The sequence below is a fragment of the Pipistrellus hanaki genome, assembly GCF_964339955.1.
Source record: "Pipistrellus hanaki genome assembly, chromosome: 10".
NCBI lineage: Eukaryota > Metazoa > Chordata > Mammalia > Chiroptera > Vespertilionidae > Pipistrellus > Pipistrellus hanaki.
In genome coordinates this window covers 3173647-3190347 of record NC_140512.1, presented here as the reverse complement: position 1 = coordinate 3190347, position 16701 = coordinate 3173647, and positions in this window count along the sequence as shown.

Genomic DNA, 16701 nt, shown 5'->3' with positions numbered 1-16701 from the left:
AAAGTTGATGGACTACTAGAATATGTCAAGCTTTGATTATACCTCTAATTTTCACCCTCTCGTTCTGAGTGTCGAGCAGGTCCTTAAACTTTGTCCTGCTTTGCTCTCCTGTCCTGCCAAGGAGGCTTAATAACAACCCCTGCCTGTGGTCGCAGGGTTATTTCCTAACTTCCTGGGACACCTGACACCAACCAGGTCCCTAGCAATGTCTGAGGAACATTGGTGCATACATGTGTGTGGTAAAGGAGGAAGGCATTACGCTGGTCGCGTCCTCTAAGCATTTACAGGGTGGTTTTGAAGTGCTGAGTCTGGCGAATGCACTGCTTCAGAACCTGCGAGGCTGAGTTTCAGGTCACTGCACGTCTTCTCCCAGGAAATTCTGGAATACTTGCACAGAGAAGGGCATCGCACCCACCAACGCTGATATCACAGCAGCTCCTTACATCCACGTGTGGGATGCATTCCATCACATGGGTCCCCGATGTGGGCTTTGAAGAGCGGGTAGAAAATGATATGAACGTGGAAGTGAAAAATGGGATCGGCTCATCCAATAGTTTAAACAATTTCCAGCCAAATGATGATTTGTTCAAAGATTTCATGTGGATGTTTCATAGAAAAAACATGATCAGAGAGGCCCTCCCACTGAAGCAGGAGTCGGGGACATGTTGATGCTGAGCACCTCTCCCTCCAATCCCAGCCCTTGTCCCGACATCCAGTGAGCTCCAAAGACTTGCTAGAGTCCCATGGGGCTCCGCTTGGACATTCTGGATGGAACCAGTTTTCTAAGTTCAGTTATAATTTACCAGGTATTTGCTGAGCAGCTCCTGCGGTGCTGACATGTTCCTCGGGGACTGGAGACAAGTGGCTGTGGTTACAGCCTGGGAGGGACTCCGTGTCCAAAGAGGATCCATTTCAGAAATTCCTGGGCTCGGTATTTTGATTGACGTTTGCTTTGGGTGTGCAGGACAACAGAGAGGTGCAGTCTGAAACCGGGAAGGAAGAGCTGCCGGTAGACGTTGGTCTGAAGATTGACTTGTGTAGGGAGCCGTTATAGAGTTAAGCCTCAGACTGACCTGCTGGCAAAGTCACAAACAAGTCCCAGCTTGGAGGGCACAATCCTCTAAGCATAATTAAGCTTGATCTTGTGACTGCTCCCTGGATCTTTCCTGGGAAGCTAGTGGGCTGTGGGAGGGGCAGCAAGTGCTGCCAAAACAAGTGAAACTTACAAGAACATTGTAAATTACCTTGGTTGCCCCTGACTATGAATAAAGCATCAGCTTTGTAGTCTGGGTCTGTTCTGTGGCCTCAGCCAGGCACAGAAGATCCACCTAGACCCAGCTTATTCTCCTGTCTGTCTTTTTCTTCATCCTTCACCGGCCCTCCCTCAAGCTCACAGAACCCTTGGCTGTGCTGGCACGGCTCAGACTTATTGGAATAAAATCACAGTAAAAACATGAGCAGAACCCTGGATCAAATTGACCAGCATGGGATTCAGCACCGTGGCTCCGGGCCATCCAAACGGGGCTTTGCTCCCAGCCCGCTGTTTACCAGAACCTGCACTAGAGAGATGGAACCTCAGGGGCCACACCTGGCTCGGGGCTCCACATATGGAAGCAGATGCTGCCACTCTTTGAAGACTCTGTGTCATTGATTCCCCTCCCGCCCCAGGCCCCTGGTGGTGGGGGAGAGAGAGCTGGTTCCTAGGCCCAGCTTCATGAAAGAGGAGACGGTGCTTTTGAAAAAAAAAAAAAATACCTTTCAGGAGCTGCTGCTTCAAAATCGGCCACTTCCTGCCCTTTGGGTGGAAGAATAAATGCTTCCAGAAGTGTAGGCTTCTGAAAATTGTCAAATCATTAGCATTTAAACATTCTGACCTTTCCTCTGCTCTGGGCTGTTGGAGAATGAGCCCGATGGAGGTCCCTCCCTCAGCCTCTCTCCTGTCCGTTGAGGCGCATACACTCGGGAAGCACCCGGCCTTGGGTCCCCACTGCAGGCTTTGAAGAGCATGTAGAAAACGATATGAACGTGGGAGTGAACAATGCGATCAGCTCATCCAATAGTTTAAAAAAAGTTGAGCCAAATGATTATTTGTTCAAAGATGCCATGCGGATGTTTCATAGAAAAAGGACAGGAGGCACTGATTAATACACACACACCCGCACACACACACCCGCACACCCGCTATGGCTCAGTGTGACTCAACTGCACACGTACACCCCTTCCAGGACAGGCAGCTGTAATTCTTGTGCATTTTAATCACGTCTGAACTCGACGACACAGCAAAGTTGCTATCAAATTTCTTGTTTAGGAAAACTCCTCCGACACAGGTAACAGGTGGGCCTATGGCCTTCGCTGTAGACTGGAGCAGCTGGCATTTCTTCTCAGTTATTCTAACGTCACTGCCGCGACCAGAAGGAAACTGACAAGGAGACCCCTTCCCTGTGCCTGGAGAGGAGTGGATCGCCACTCTCTGCTCCTTAGGGCCATGGCCCAGGATTTCACTCGGCTCAGGCTTCCGTCCCGTTCCCGTCATTGGAAAAGATGATGAACGGTGCCCTGAGGGGTCTCAGAATTGTGTCCCGACAACCTCTCTGGCCTTCTGGTTCCCGTGTGTGTCCTTATCAGATAACTGTTTGTAAAGAGAACCTTCCTGCCCTGATTTCCACTGCGACCTGCCTACCTAGAGGCCTCATCCTTGGTTACTGTGCCCCATGCCTGCCCCGGGCCCTGCATTTGAACCCGGTGCTGCTGCTTGGGTAGAGAGCATCCAAAGGACTTAGCATAACCAATGGACACAGACACTGGGGAGGAGGGGGCTTGCCCCCAGTAGGAATGGCTTTGTGGGGGAGGGTGTCAAATGGGAAAAAAGGAGACATATGTAAAACTTTAGACAATAAATAAGAAAATAAAGCTGCTGTGAACATTCCTGCCCAAATATTTTTTGGCAAATGTGGTCTCATGCCCTGAAATGGTCCCTCCTATGCAGTGTTCTGTGTGTAAATGAGAAGAATGTGCATCCACACTGTGTGCCGAAGGATTCCATAATGTCAGTTTGGACAGGTTGGTTGATGATAATGTCCAAGTTTTATTTTACTTGACTGATTTTCTAATGTTTTTATACTGTCAGTTGAGAGAAGGATATTGAATGTCTGACTGCAATTACGAGTTTCTTTATCTCCCACTGTAGTTCTGTTGGCTTACACTTCATGCATGTTGAAGCCCTTTTATTGGTGGCATTTCCTTAGGTTTCGTAGGTCCTCTTGGTGAATTGATTCCTTTCTTTTTAATCATCTATGCAGATCAAGAGAGAAAGAGAGAAGCATGTTTTTCCCAACATTCTATCATGTACATTTTCAGATATACAGTGATATCCACTATTACATATATCCACTATTAAGTGGGCTTTTACTACTTTAACATTGTTCTATTCAATTTACTTCATCATATATCTAACCATTAATTCACAGTCCATCTTATTTCTTGGTGCATTTCAAGTAAATTGAAGATTTCGGATCAATTTCCGTTAAGTACTTCAGTATAAATATCTTTTACCTCAAATTCTTAATTTTTAATAGTCTCACTAAGATAAAATCTACATACATGAAAAACACCTCAGTGAATACTTACTGATTTTTGACAAGGGACAACGGCTGGGTAACCCACACTCCTATCAAAATATCCAACCTGCCACCCCCTCCGAAAGCCCTCCCATGTTCTTTCCCATCAGCCCCCTCTGCCACATCCCGAGGTGACATCTGATTGGTTCCCACCACGGACTGGTTCAGGGGTTCTAGACCGTCTTACCCATGGGAACACAAATCCTCAGTTGTATAAGGACGCTGTCACACGGCATGTTTTGAGATTTATTTATGTGACACTATCAATATTTTGTTCTCTGTTATTGCTGAACAGTATTTCTTGATGTGAGCATTCCAGTTTGTGTACCCACCTTCCTTTGCAAGGGCCCCTGGCCGTGTCCAGTGCCAGGCTGTTAGAGGACCCTGCCATGAACATCCTTGGGCACGTTCTTTGGTAGGCATAGGATGTAATTTCTCTTGGGAAAATAGCCAGGCGTGGGAATTGCTAGATCCTAGAATGTATGTTTAATTTTATTAAAAACTCCAGACCTGCTTTTTCCACAGTATTTCCTCCATCTGACATTCCCACTGGGAACAGAGCGCTCCGGGCGGCCCAGGCCTGCGTGTGGCCTCGGCAGACCTTTGCCTGTAAGGGCTGTGCGCTCATGCCTGGCTGTGCTATTCACTCGCAGTTCCATCATGATCTATGATGTTCACTGTCTTTCCAGGAGCATTTGTATAGTCTTTGGGGAAATACATGTTCAAGCATTTTGGCCACTTTGTATGGAGTTATTTATATTGTTCAGTAAATTGTGGGAATTCAAACTAAACAACAAATATTTAAAGGGAGAGATGTTTGATGTTGTATTTTTCACTGAAACTAGCACAGGCTCTTGCACATAGTAGGAGCTCAACATATTTGCTTCTTACAGTTCATTGTAAATCTGTGACCCTGTCACGGTAGGCGTGGCCGGGACTTGGGACTTTGAGAGGCACTTCCCATCAGTGTTGTGTCTGCCACTTGCCACCCTCTGCAGAGTGAAGAATGGCATGGGCTTGTTCTCTCCGGGCTGACAGAACCCTTCTGTTTTCGCTTTGTTTATCACTGTGGAGGAGAGCACCAGGGAGGGAAGCAGGTTTCCTGCTCAGAGCGCACGGTGCCTGGGGCTGTCATCTCAGTGTCGCTGCTGAAACCTGGCGGGAGAGCTCTCTGTGTACAGTCAGCTCCCACAGCCTGGGAGGCCCGGCGGGTGGTGAGGAATCACAGAGAAGCTCGGGGACCCTATGGAAAAGGGGTAACAGGGTGAAAAGGCCGTGTTCTCAATGGGATCTGTGCATTGGCATGCGGGGTTTCATGACAGCTGCACTAAACAGTGTCCCACGATGGAGGGCACACTTCAGGGCCACGGGGTGGGCCTTAACAAACATGCAGTGCATGGATGCTCATTCAGAGGTGGCGTACTCTGAGCTAGCTCTGCCTGAGGACCAAGTGTGACATGGTGTTGGCCACACCGGTGTCTGTGAGCCCAGGGCAGACCAGGCTGGCACAGAGGGCTGGCACTTAGTTCCTGGGCTGGGACCCGCTCTGCCACTGGCTCACTAGTTGGTTGGGAGAGTCACTGCCTCCTCCTGAGCCTCAGTTCCTGAGGGCAGGGATGGCGGTCGTGCCAGCCTGGGAACAGTGCGTGGGAAGGACTGAGAGGTTCAGGTGTGGACCTAGGTCCAGAGACCACCCTGTGCCTGGGCATAGCTGTCATTGTCTTAGGCAGCAGTGACATGCCATTATTCATGCAGGAACATGCAAACCTGTGAAGAATGGCCGGGAAGCAGGATCTCAATGTACTGAGACCGTGCTCCTGAGAAGGGCGGGCTTTCACCTTGTTTTATACTTTACATCCAAGGAGGAGATGTAAGTGGGAGGCATAAACTCCGTTGGTTAGGGAGGTGGGAGAAAGCAAAGCAGGGAAACCTCTGGAATTGGATAAAAGTAAAGTGATCAACACGCACTTCTTTTACTCCGGTGGGTGCGGGACAGTTAGCAGTCAGCAGTGAACTCAGTAACAGCGAGGGGCAGAGCAGTGCCTGTGCCCTGCGGGGTCAGTTAAAAGGAAAATGACTGTGACACCCCATGATACGTTATCATAGATGCAGAAAGACAACAGGCTCAACCAAGGTAAAGACTGACCTTTGCCAGGGAAGATACCAGCCTAGGACATGACTACCCACCATAGCTGCTTTTTAATTAAAAGGTTTTGCCCTGGCTGGTTTGGCTCAGTGGATAGAGCATCAGTCAGCCTGCAGACTGAAGGGTCCCAGGTTTGACTCTGGTCAAGGGCACACAAATCCTGGGTTGCGGGCTCAATCCCCAGTAGGGGGCGTGCAGGAGGCAGCCGATCAATCATTCTCTCTTCATTGATGTTTCTCTCCTTTTCCCTTCCTCTCTAAAATCAATTAAAAATATATATATACTTAAAAAAATAAAAAGGCTTTAATTTCAGACCATCATGGGTGGTTACTTGGCCTCTGAGTTTGAGAGGCCACCACGCAGGCCTCCCCTGAGCCAGTCAGGTGAGCGTGTGGCCCCTTCCCTTCCACAACAATCTCAGGCGGATGTGAGCACCGAGGCTCTCCCAGCAATGCGGGCAGGGCGACCACACACTTGAACCTCCTTCACTTGCACTTGGTGAGAGAGAGATACACTGGTTCATGGGAAGCCCTTCGTCCTTCTCTGGTACCCAAATCAGTTGCCATGGCCACACTTTCCTCTTGTCTTCCTCATGGCAATGTTCATTCCTCCACCCCCTCTGTCTGTCTTCCTTTTGAAAAACTCAGCACTGGGAGAGCGGCACCTCTGGCCATCAGCTTGCATTGTCCGCATTCTCCTCCCTCAGGGTCATCAAGGGGGGAGTGAATGTGTTCCTTATCAGGCAAATGCAGAGGCCACTGTCACCCTGCCCTGCTGAGGCTGGGGACAGGGTGCAAGGCCCAGGGACACCCTCCACAGCCAGGAATGACTGCGGTCTGCTTGTGCTCAGAGATGAGAGAACGTGGGACAAGCACTTTGAGTGACCAAGAGGCAGGGAGATGGCACTGGCCCAGGGCCTCCCTCCTGTGGCTCTCAGAGCTGGGCTTCTGAGCTGTGGCGTTGCTGAGCCCAGTTCTCATGGGTGTTTTTCCTTGAATGCTAAGGGGTTAAAACTGCACTAGCAGGTCTTGCTTTCGGGTTGGCTGTGCATGAGGGCCAGCAGCCTGGACCTGCAGGTGAGAGGCCAGCCGGATTGTGTCCCTGCTGCCGCCTCAAGGGTGGGAGTGGAGAGGGAGAGGGAGGGAGGTGGTGGGCGTCTGCTAATGGCCCTTCCCCACCCTGGGGTCAGTACTGGGCTGTACCCAAAACAATTTCCTTTCTGACTCATCTAGATTCACAAAGGGACTATTTAATCCAAAGCAAAACTCTCCTAACAATCCAACCGAAAGGGATGGTGGCCATTAAAAGGGGAGGTTAATTCAACACATTTCTGCCAAATTCGCAAAACTGCTAGTGCTGGGGAAATTGTGTTTTCTTTTTTTGTATCTTCTAAAAATAATATGAGAATTTTTTCCCCCAACATCTAATTATGTTCCATAGGATTGGGAGTAAGAACTCTGCTGTTTCATTTAGCGACCCAGAATTTGCTGTTATTGCATAAGGGTGACTAAAAGAAAGAGATGTAATATCAAATGAAGAAGAAAATAGTAAATTACATGTTAATTTAGCACTGTGCTTTTTTTAAAAAATTGACTTTAGGAAGAAGAGAGAGAGTGAAACATTATCCATGTTTTGTTGTTCTACTTATTTATGCATTCATTGGTTGCTTCTTGAATGTGCCCTTACCTGGGATTGAACCCACAAACCTTGGTGTACCGGGATGATGCTCTAATCCAGTGGTCAGCAAACTGCGGGTCTGTTGACTAATGAGTTTGCGGACCACTGGGATAGGGGCTTAATTACAAGGAACAACAACAGCCTGTAATTATTGGAATCAAGCGTCTAGGTCAGTGGTGAGCAAGCTCAGTAGTTAACAGAGCGGAGAACCACATGAGCCTCATGAGCTGCAGTTTGCCGACCACTGCTCTAACCAACTGAGCTAGCTGGCCAACATTAACAATCTAGTTTTCCCAGATTGCTCTATTTTCTTGGACTTTTTTTTTTTCCCTGCGTGAAATTCAGAAACACACTTGGAGAGTGGTTGGTCATTTTCCATTATTAGTTACATCATAAGTTTTTATCTCTTTTGCATTTTTAATGTAGTAACAAAAAATTTGCTTATTCACATAGTAGATAGTCAAATTCTCACTGATTGATTAATGGCCCAAGTTGAGTTTTTAAAAGAAAAGTTTGTAACCAGCCCAACCAGTTCTGAACTGAAAAGCAAACGATGGTACGACCTTGTAAAGTGGCACTGATGTTGCATGAGTGAAATTCTCCTTGGAGTTACATAATAAATCGCCAATCATTTGTTCTATTACATGCATTTGACAGAGCGACCTTGTCTTATGTACATTGTTGGAGCTGGTGACTGAAATGTCTAGAAATAGATGAGACACTGAGACCCTAATTTAATTGAAAAGCGGGCCCACCGCACCAGGATGATAGCTCAGCCCTGCTGTGGTGCTCAGTGGATTGACAGTCATCTGATGGACCAAGAGGTCCTGGGTTCAATTCCTAGTCAGGAATGAGAGAGAATCATTGATTGGATGCGGGCTCGATCCCAGTATGTAGGAGGAGACAGCCAATCAATGATTCTCTCTCATCATTGATGTTTCTATCTCTCTCTCCCTCTCCCTTCCTCTTGGAAATCAATAAAAAATATATATTTTTTAAATAATGGCTCAGCTGGCTCTCTTTGATGAGATCCTCACCTGCACCTGTGATATTCACTGAGCCCTGGTGAGGGTGGTATTAGGTTAGATTTACAGGACACAGAAAGAAAGGCATGGCATTTGTTTAAAAAAAAAAAGGGGGGGGCATGAGTTTGGGAGATATGCAGGTAGCTGGAATGAATGGTCCTCTCCAAGAGCCCAGGCCCCATCCTCAGCTCCGGCTGATGGCTGTGTGGAGTGATTCCCATTGGACACTCCTCCCTACAGAGCGGGAGAGCTCCTGTGGGCGAGCTTCCTTAGCACTTGTCATTCTGACGTTTTTATTTTGGCAGTCAGTGCGCTTTCTTTATTGTTTTATTTGCATTCCCCTCATTGCTAGTGACATGTAGCATCTTATAAGTTTATTGGTTACTTGGTCTTCTCTTCTGTGAATTGTGGCTTCATCTACCTTTCCCATTGATTTGACCTTTTCTTATTGAATTCTAGTTCATTGATATTCTGATATCACCAGGTGTTCTTGCAGTCTTTAAAATGCCTTCTAACTTTGTTTCTGGAGTGGGGGGTTGAGGGGGTGTAAATTTTTAAATCTGGGTGTTGTCAACTTCAGCCTTTTTCCTTAACTGGTTATGCTGTTTCCTGTTGCAGAAATTCTTTACTATACCAAGGTCCTAGAGAGAGTTTTCTGCAATTTCTTCTGATAATTTCAAGAACTTTTTATTCTTTGGGGTTTTTTGTTGTTTTGTTTTGTTTTCATTTTGGTCTTCACAATATCTGGGAGATATTGTGAAGACCAAAATTACTTATAATAATAAAAGCATAGTATGCTAATTAGATGGGAGAGCTGAACTACCTTCCAGACTTCATTCTGGATGTCCTTTTGGATGAAGCCACAGCAGCAGGGATCGAGGCAGAGGCAGTTAGGGACAATGAGGCAGGCAGATGAGCAGTTAGGGGCAATCAGGCAGGCAGGCAGAGTGATTAGGGACATCAGGCAGGCAGGCAGGTGAGTGGTTAGGAGCCAGAAGTCCCAGATTGTGAGAGAGTGCAGCCTGGGCTAAGGGACACCTACCCTCCCTGTGCATGAATTTTGTGCACCGGGCCTCTTGTAGTTTTAGGTAGAGATCAATTTTTTTCCTTATGGAAAACCAATTTATAAATGCTATTTACTAAATATCTAACATTTCTCTAAATATTGAGTTCCAGTTCTATGATATTTTCTGGGTTTCTATATATCTTGGGGTTTATTATGATATTTATTATTATTTTATTCTAAATTAGCAATTTCTATAGCTTTAATTATAATTTATTCCTCAACCTATGTACTAGTTTGTAGTGTGACTTTTGGTTACATGCATATCTTTAAATTGCTCCGATATTGACTATTTCTACTTTAATTGTCATGTGATAATAGGATATGGTCTGTACAGTTGTTGTTTTGGGGGATTTGCTGATACTTCCTTTCTGAACTAGTGAGTGGTTGGTCAGCTTTTGAAAATTTTCTTGTGCATTGAAAATTAGTTGAGTGTGTTATTCGAAACATACCTAGTACAATAGTTACTGTGTGGTAACGTGTGTCGTTCAAATGCTCTACAGCCAAATTAGCATAACAGTGTTCAATCCATCAGTTTCTAAAAGGGAACTTACAATTTCTGCTTGGATGGTGGGTCACTGAGTCACTTCACATACTTCCATCAGCCTCTGCCTTCTGTGTTTTGCGCAGTGATATTAGCTGCATAGAAATCAGGGTTTTTGTGTCTTCTTTGCATACAGAGTGGGACAAAAACAGGCTTACCGTTGTAAGTACCTGAAATAGTTCATGATTGTATTAATATTTATTACTGTGTTGTTTCCAATATGAACACTGTGAACCTGCTTTTGCCCCACCCTGGATAGTTTACTTCATGATTATACATCGTGTGCTTTTCTTCAGGGATTTCTGTTGTTTTGTTTTCCTTTGCAAGTTGTCTGGACACGAAGTCAGTCCCACCAAGAGGTTCTCAGTCCGCTCCATCTGGCCTCCTGGTTGCACATTTCTCACCTGTGTGTGTTCCCTTCTTGGCTTCTGGTCTTGGTGAATTACTTTAGTGCGGAATTCTAGTTTCTTGTGCCTAATTCTTTTTTAATCCTTGGCCCTCGTGGATCATAAGCTTTTTAGCGTATCCTTATTCCTCTGGTGGAATTTGTCCCATGTCAAGTCCCTCTTTCAAGTTTTTGGGGTTTTTTAAAATATATTTTTTTAATGAGAGGAAGGAAGAAGGAGAAACAGAAACATCAATGATGAGATAGAATCATTGGTTGGCTGCTTCCTGCACACCCGACACTGGGAATGGAGCCTGCGACTCAGGCATGTGCCTGACCAGGAATTGAACTGTGACCTCCTGGTTCATCGGTTGACACTCAACCACTGGACCACCATGGCCCGTCCCTCTTTCAAACTGTGTCTCTCGGCCCCATGTTGCCGGAGCACCAAGTACCAAGCTCCGAATACTGAGCACTGATCATCAAGCACCGGGAGTGATCTGACTGCCAGCACGGGGTCTCCCTTCCCACAGCCCCCTCAGCGTTAGGGCTGTATTTGCTTGTAGCAGCTTGTAAACCATGTATGCCAGCCTCTGCTCTCCACGCTGAGTGCCTTGGTATTTCTCAAGGAGGTCTTTTCAGTTTAAGTTCAATATTTTAAATGTGGTTTCACTATATTTGACCTTGACTTTCTAGGTGTATCACAGAGGAGATGATGACTTCAAGTGAGTTAACTCTGCTCAATTCTCCATTTACACAGAACTACAAAGGACTATGCTTTTTGCCTTTGATTTTAACAGACAGCAGATGCCATACTTTTCTCATTCAACCATTAACAATTCTCCTGGTCCTAGGATAATATAAAATATGTATGTGTGTGTGTGTATGTATGTATATATATATATATATATATATATGTATATATATTTAATAGTAGATCAAATATTAATGCAAACATTTGATATTTGAATGTTAACATTTGAATATTAATAATAAAATATCTTATTTATTTCATTGTAATAGATATGTTGATTTTTCCAAAATTTTTATGCTTTTTGCTTTTTTCCTGTAAAATGTACACCCCCTTCAGCAACATTTGATATTGTTCATTTTTCTGTGCCTTCTCAGTACTGGATAGCATTTCAATTTTTAATTTGGGGCAACCTTATAAGTACACTTTGGCTATAATTGGCATCTCCCTGTGTACCTGAGGGATTGAACATCATCTCATAGAAATCATTTTGATTTCTTCTTCTGTGTTTAGTTGTATCCTTTGACCCTTCATAATTTTTTTAAATCACTTTTTTTGTGGGTGATATTGAGGATGTCCTATAGCTTTTCTTTGACTAAATATGAATTTCTTCTTTAAACAGTTGATTCCAACAAGCTATTCAGATATATAATTTTTGTCAAATAGATTCATTGAGTCTAAGGCTTTAAATATATACATGTATACCTGTGTGTTGTTAAGGCTCTTTTTCTGTCAGCTGATTGTGTTGGCATCATTCAATTCTTTGTTGTTTTTTTAATCATTCATCCTATATAATAAAAGGCTAATATGCAAATCAACTAAACAGCAGAACAACTGGTCACTATGATGCTCGCTGACCACCAGGGGACAGATTTTTCAACGTAGGAGCTGTCCCCTGGTGGTCAGTGCTCTCCCTCAGGGGGAGCACCCCCTCAGCCAGAAGTCAGGCTCACAAAGAATTAGAATTTCTAGTAAATTCTCAAAGGGACCCCACTTTGAGAACCATTCCCTTAGAAACATGGCCCTGACCTCCAGGGTTGCCCAAAGGACTGTTAAATGATTTGGATGTCCTACCCCCAGTCAATGACATTAGCTCCTCCTCTGCTTTGTGGGTTCTGGGCTTCATGCTGAGAAAAAGCCCATCAGCTCCTTCTAGATGTGGGGGTGGGAACGGGCTGACCGTCTCAGCTTTAGGGAAGAGAGTTTTCTAAGTAGTGCTCTGGGACAGCATTGCTTGTTTCACTCCGGGTCTTCTGCTTCCCGGATTGTGATTTAGCTATTTGTATCCTTTGACCCATAAAGGATAGCTAAATCCAGGTCTTTTGCTAGCTATTGCTTCCACGTGCAGCCCCTTAGCAGCTTCCTGTGGAGGAACAGCTCCTATCTTGGTCGGTCTTACACCTGCAGTGGAACGTACAGTGCTTGATCTGGTCTTGGCAGTCAATGTGAGTCCTACTCTTTATAGTTGAGACTTGGAGAAAAACGATAATTTAAACAATAACCCATCCTCATGAGTAGGTGCCACTATCACTGCCTCTTTACAGAGAAGTAAATGGAGTCTCCAAGGAAGGCATGTGCTCGGACCTCACAGGTGGCATCAGCCTGAGACTCAGGTCCATGCCCGGGCGGATGAGTCTGGGAGGCACTCTGAATGGTCCTGGGAAACCTGCCTCCCTGCGGGGGAGCTGGCACAGGAGCTGCCTCTCAGGTGGGTATATTAATAAATTTACTGACTGGGTAGCAGACCGACAAGCTATAATGCCACCCCCTTGGTTCTAAGCCAGGGGGCCCCCTGCGGGGGAGGTCCCTAAATGGGGCCAGAAAGAGACATGTGTGCTCACTGTGAGCACAGATGGACTGAGACACAGAGACGCCCTCCATGATCGCCCAGGCATGTCTCAGCATTTCTGTTCTGAGGGAAGTCCTCTCTAGAGTCTTAACATAACCACCCAGTCACACTTCTTACAGTGTGTTCATCACGTGGTGGTTGCTGGGAGAGAAGAGTTAAACCTGTGGTGAGCTGTGCTGTGCTGCACTGTGCTGTGCTGAGCCGGAGCGCCTCACCTTGAACAGGAGGCCAGGTTTCCAGTAGGAAGTCTGCAACAGCTAGCGGGGTGACCTTGAGATAAATACCTGTAACTTACTGCGCCCGATTCTTTTTTTCTTCTGAAAAATTAGTCATTTGAAATAGGTGATTTAAAAAATTACTTCTAATCCCAACAGTATAAAACAAAATGACGTATTCCAGGGAAGACAAGTGAAATCTTGTAGCACAAGGAGCTGTTCCCACATCGTCATTCTCCGCGTATTTATGTCTCATTATAGTGATTTATTGTGATCGCGCAATAATTTCTCGGCTTCCCAAAGAACAATCTGTATACCTGGGTTTTTTGTTGTTGTTTTTTGTAAAAACATTAGAACAGAAATCATTTTCAAACCAAAATAGAAGCAAGAGGGAGAGAGAATCTCTGATCTGGAGATGTTGTTCGTCAAACAGAAGAGGGAAGGAACAGCCCCCCGCACTGTCTTGGATGTCACTGGGACGTAGATGCACACACAAAGCGTTTTGTGGAGCAGCTACAATTGCTCTATCTGTGTCACATATTACCAGGTCGCTGCTATTACCAGGCGCGTGGTTATAAAGCTCTCTTGTTTCCAGGGAGATGAACTGATGCTGACACGCTGAGGTCTCCAGGGGCAGGCAGCCTTTCTTTGTGTTTAAAACACTTTGCAAGAGATTCCCCATCCAGAGAGCACGACTGAGCACACTCACCTGTGAATAGACACACCTTGTGAATATGAACTTCATAATCCATTATATATTTTCATTATGCCACCTATACTATCGATAATAATAGAGAAATATGCAAATTCTCCGTTACAGCCTCATGTCACGACCGGATCGGCAGGCTGTGTCCCCGCCCTCTGCTCAGGCAGCTGGGGTAGGAGAGGATACGCTAGGAGGGGATAAGAAAGGAGAGGGAGAGGAAGGCAGACCTGCATACAGACAGGCCGAGAGGAGAAACAGAAATACAGAAAGGGAACAAGAAAAAGACGCAGGGATGGGAAAGGGACGTAGATTGGCGATTCCGCTAAAACACGTGTTGGTTTTAAATCACGCAATGTCAAGGTAGCCTGCAAGGGCCTTTGAGCTGAGCCCACCATATCTGAAGGGTTCATCCAGTCTGGGATGCCATCTGAAAAAGGGAGGTCTCTCTGAGATCAGGATGGTTTTGTCATTGAGGATGGTGTTTTGGCATTCCGTTTTGTTTGTTTGTTTGTTTTTCCAAACAGCCTGAGGCATTCCCAGGTTTTAAGTGCATAACATTTCTGTCCGTGTATTATTTTTAATGGATCCAATGAGAGCTTCCTTCAGTGAAATGTTCTGGCTCATACAGAGCAGGACCCTGAGGCTGGGCAAGTCGGGGTCCCTGACCATTGGGCAGAGGCCGGGGCGAGGCGAGGAGCCGGTGCCAAGTGTTCTCCTATAAATCAATGCCCATCGGCTGGGGAAGCGGGTGGAGGCGGCTGACAGCCACGATGGAGTGGAGCCTCTGACCACGAGCTTGTTACTCATTTCCTGTTACAAATTATTCAGCAGGAGTCTGTTTTCAAAGTGCTTATGGGAATTAGGCGGCCGAATTCCCTGGGATGTTTTGAAATTCCACCTGCAAGGGCTTAACGCTTTCAAAGCTGCGCTGCAGGGATGTCCCGGCTGGCTTCCACCCACGACTCAGCTTGTAGCCACGTTGTCTCTGGTACAGAACAACTGCCCATGGCCTACTTCCGGGGCAACTCCCTGGTCCTATTGCTGTGAATCTTACTGATTTCAGGGAGGGAGAGGGAGAGAGAGAGAGGGAGAGGGAGAGGGAGAGGGAGAGGGAGAGAGAGGGAGAGAGGGAGAGGGAGAGGGAGAGGGAGAGGGAGAGGGAGAGGGAGAGGGAGAGGGAGAAGGAGGGAGGGAGGGAGAGAGAGAGAGAGAGAGAGAGAGAGAGAGAGAGAGAGAGAGAGAGAGAGAGAAAGAGAGAGAGAGAGAAAGGGAGGGAGGGAGGGAGGGAGGGAGGGAGGGAGGGAGGGAGAAACATCAATGATGAGAGAGAATCACTGATTGGCCTCCTGCACGCCCCCTATGGGGGACCAAGCCTGCAACTTGTGCATGTGCCTTGACTGGGAATCATAACTTCTAGGTCCATGGTTGGCAAATTGTGGCTCTTTGGCCCCTTGAGTGTGGCTCTTCCACAAAATACCAGGGCCTGGGTGAGTCTGTTTTGAAGAAATGGCATTAGAAGTTTAAGTTTAAAAAATGTGGCTCTCAAAAGAAGTTTCAATCGTTGTACTGTTATTTGGCTCTGGTGACTAATGAGTTTGCCCACCACTGCTCTAGGTTCATAGGTCAATGCTTAACCACTGAGCCACATGGGTCGGGCTGTTGATGTAAATCTTGTCCCTTTGCTAGACCCACAGAGAGCATAGCCGCCTGAGTTCACATGCGTGCTCTAGAATGGGAAGCTCCCGGCACCTCACCCAGGAACTCACTCTTGCCCACCAGTGGAGTCGCTGCAGCTGGCAGACCCACCTGGCTTACAGCATCGCAGTCAGAGAATGCATTTCAGACAAACGGACCACGTGATCTGGGCGGCAATGAGCTAGAGTGGCACCCCCAGAGCCGGCCATCCGCAGAATTGTCTTTAGGTTCCTGGGTCCTCCCTCTCCCATACACCCTTCCCTCACAGTTGAATGTTTCTGACATCCTTGGGCTGGCCATGGACTCTTACATAAAGTGACCCGCTCTATAAGGAGGTTTGTGTGGAAGGAAGCAAAGATATACAGGAAGAAGGACTTGTGCTTTTCACCGTGTCTGTCTTTGAAGGGTGTTGTGAGAGTTGATGCAGAGAGTGAAAATAAAGTGCCTTTACCGCGCCTGAGTCCTGCTTTCAACCGACGGGAGCCCTCCTGCCTGCGACATCACCGCCTCATGCTGTGGGAAGATCACAACCCCTGTGCCGTGATAAGTAAAGTTTCCTTTAAGCACACAGAGATGCAAAAGTGCTGTTGATGCATAACAACCAGTAAATTAAAAATTGCAAGCAAAATAATAATTTCAGCAACACATCTCTGAGTGAGAAGCGCAGGAGCCTTTTGGGAGTGGAAAGAGAGGAATCTTTAATAAAAGAGAGATGCAACGATCCCCAAGACTGGGCAGTCAGGGGCGGAATTTCACATCAACAATGAAGTCGGCCACTGTGGATGGTTATGAGTTTGTATCACAATCCATCATGTTGAGCTGCTGGTGTCCGAGTTTTGCCTGGCTTCTGGATGGCTTACTGTTTATCACATCACTGCTCTTTAAAGAAACCTGCAGTTGGTTAAAAAATGCCTCCATCTGGCCTCGTCGTTGGAGCCCTGGTTAGTGCCAAGCTGCGGACAGGATAAAGAAGTGTCTGCTGATTCCCTGGAAATGATGGAGCGGGAGTTAGAGGAGAAGCGATGGCC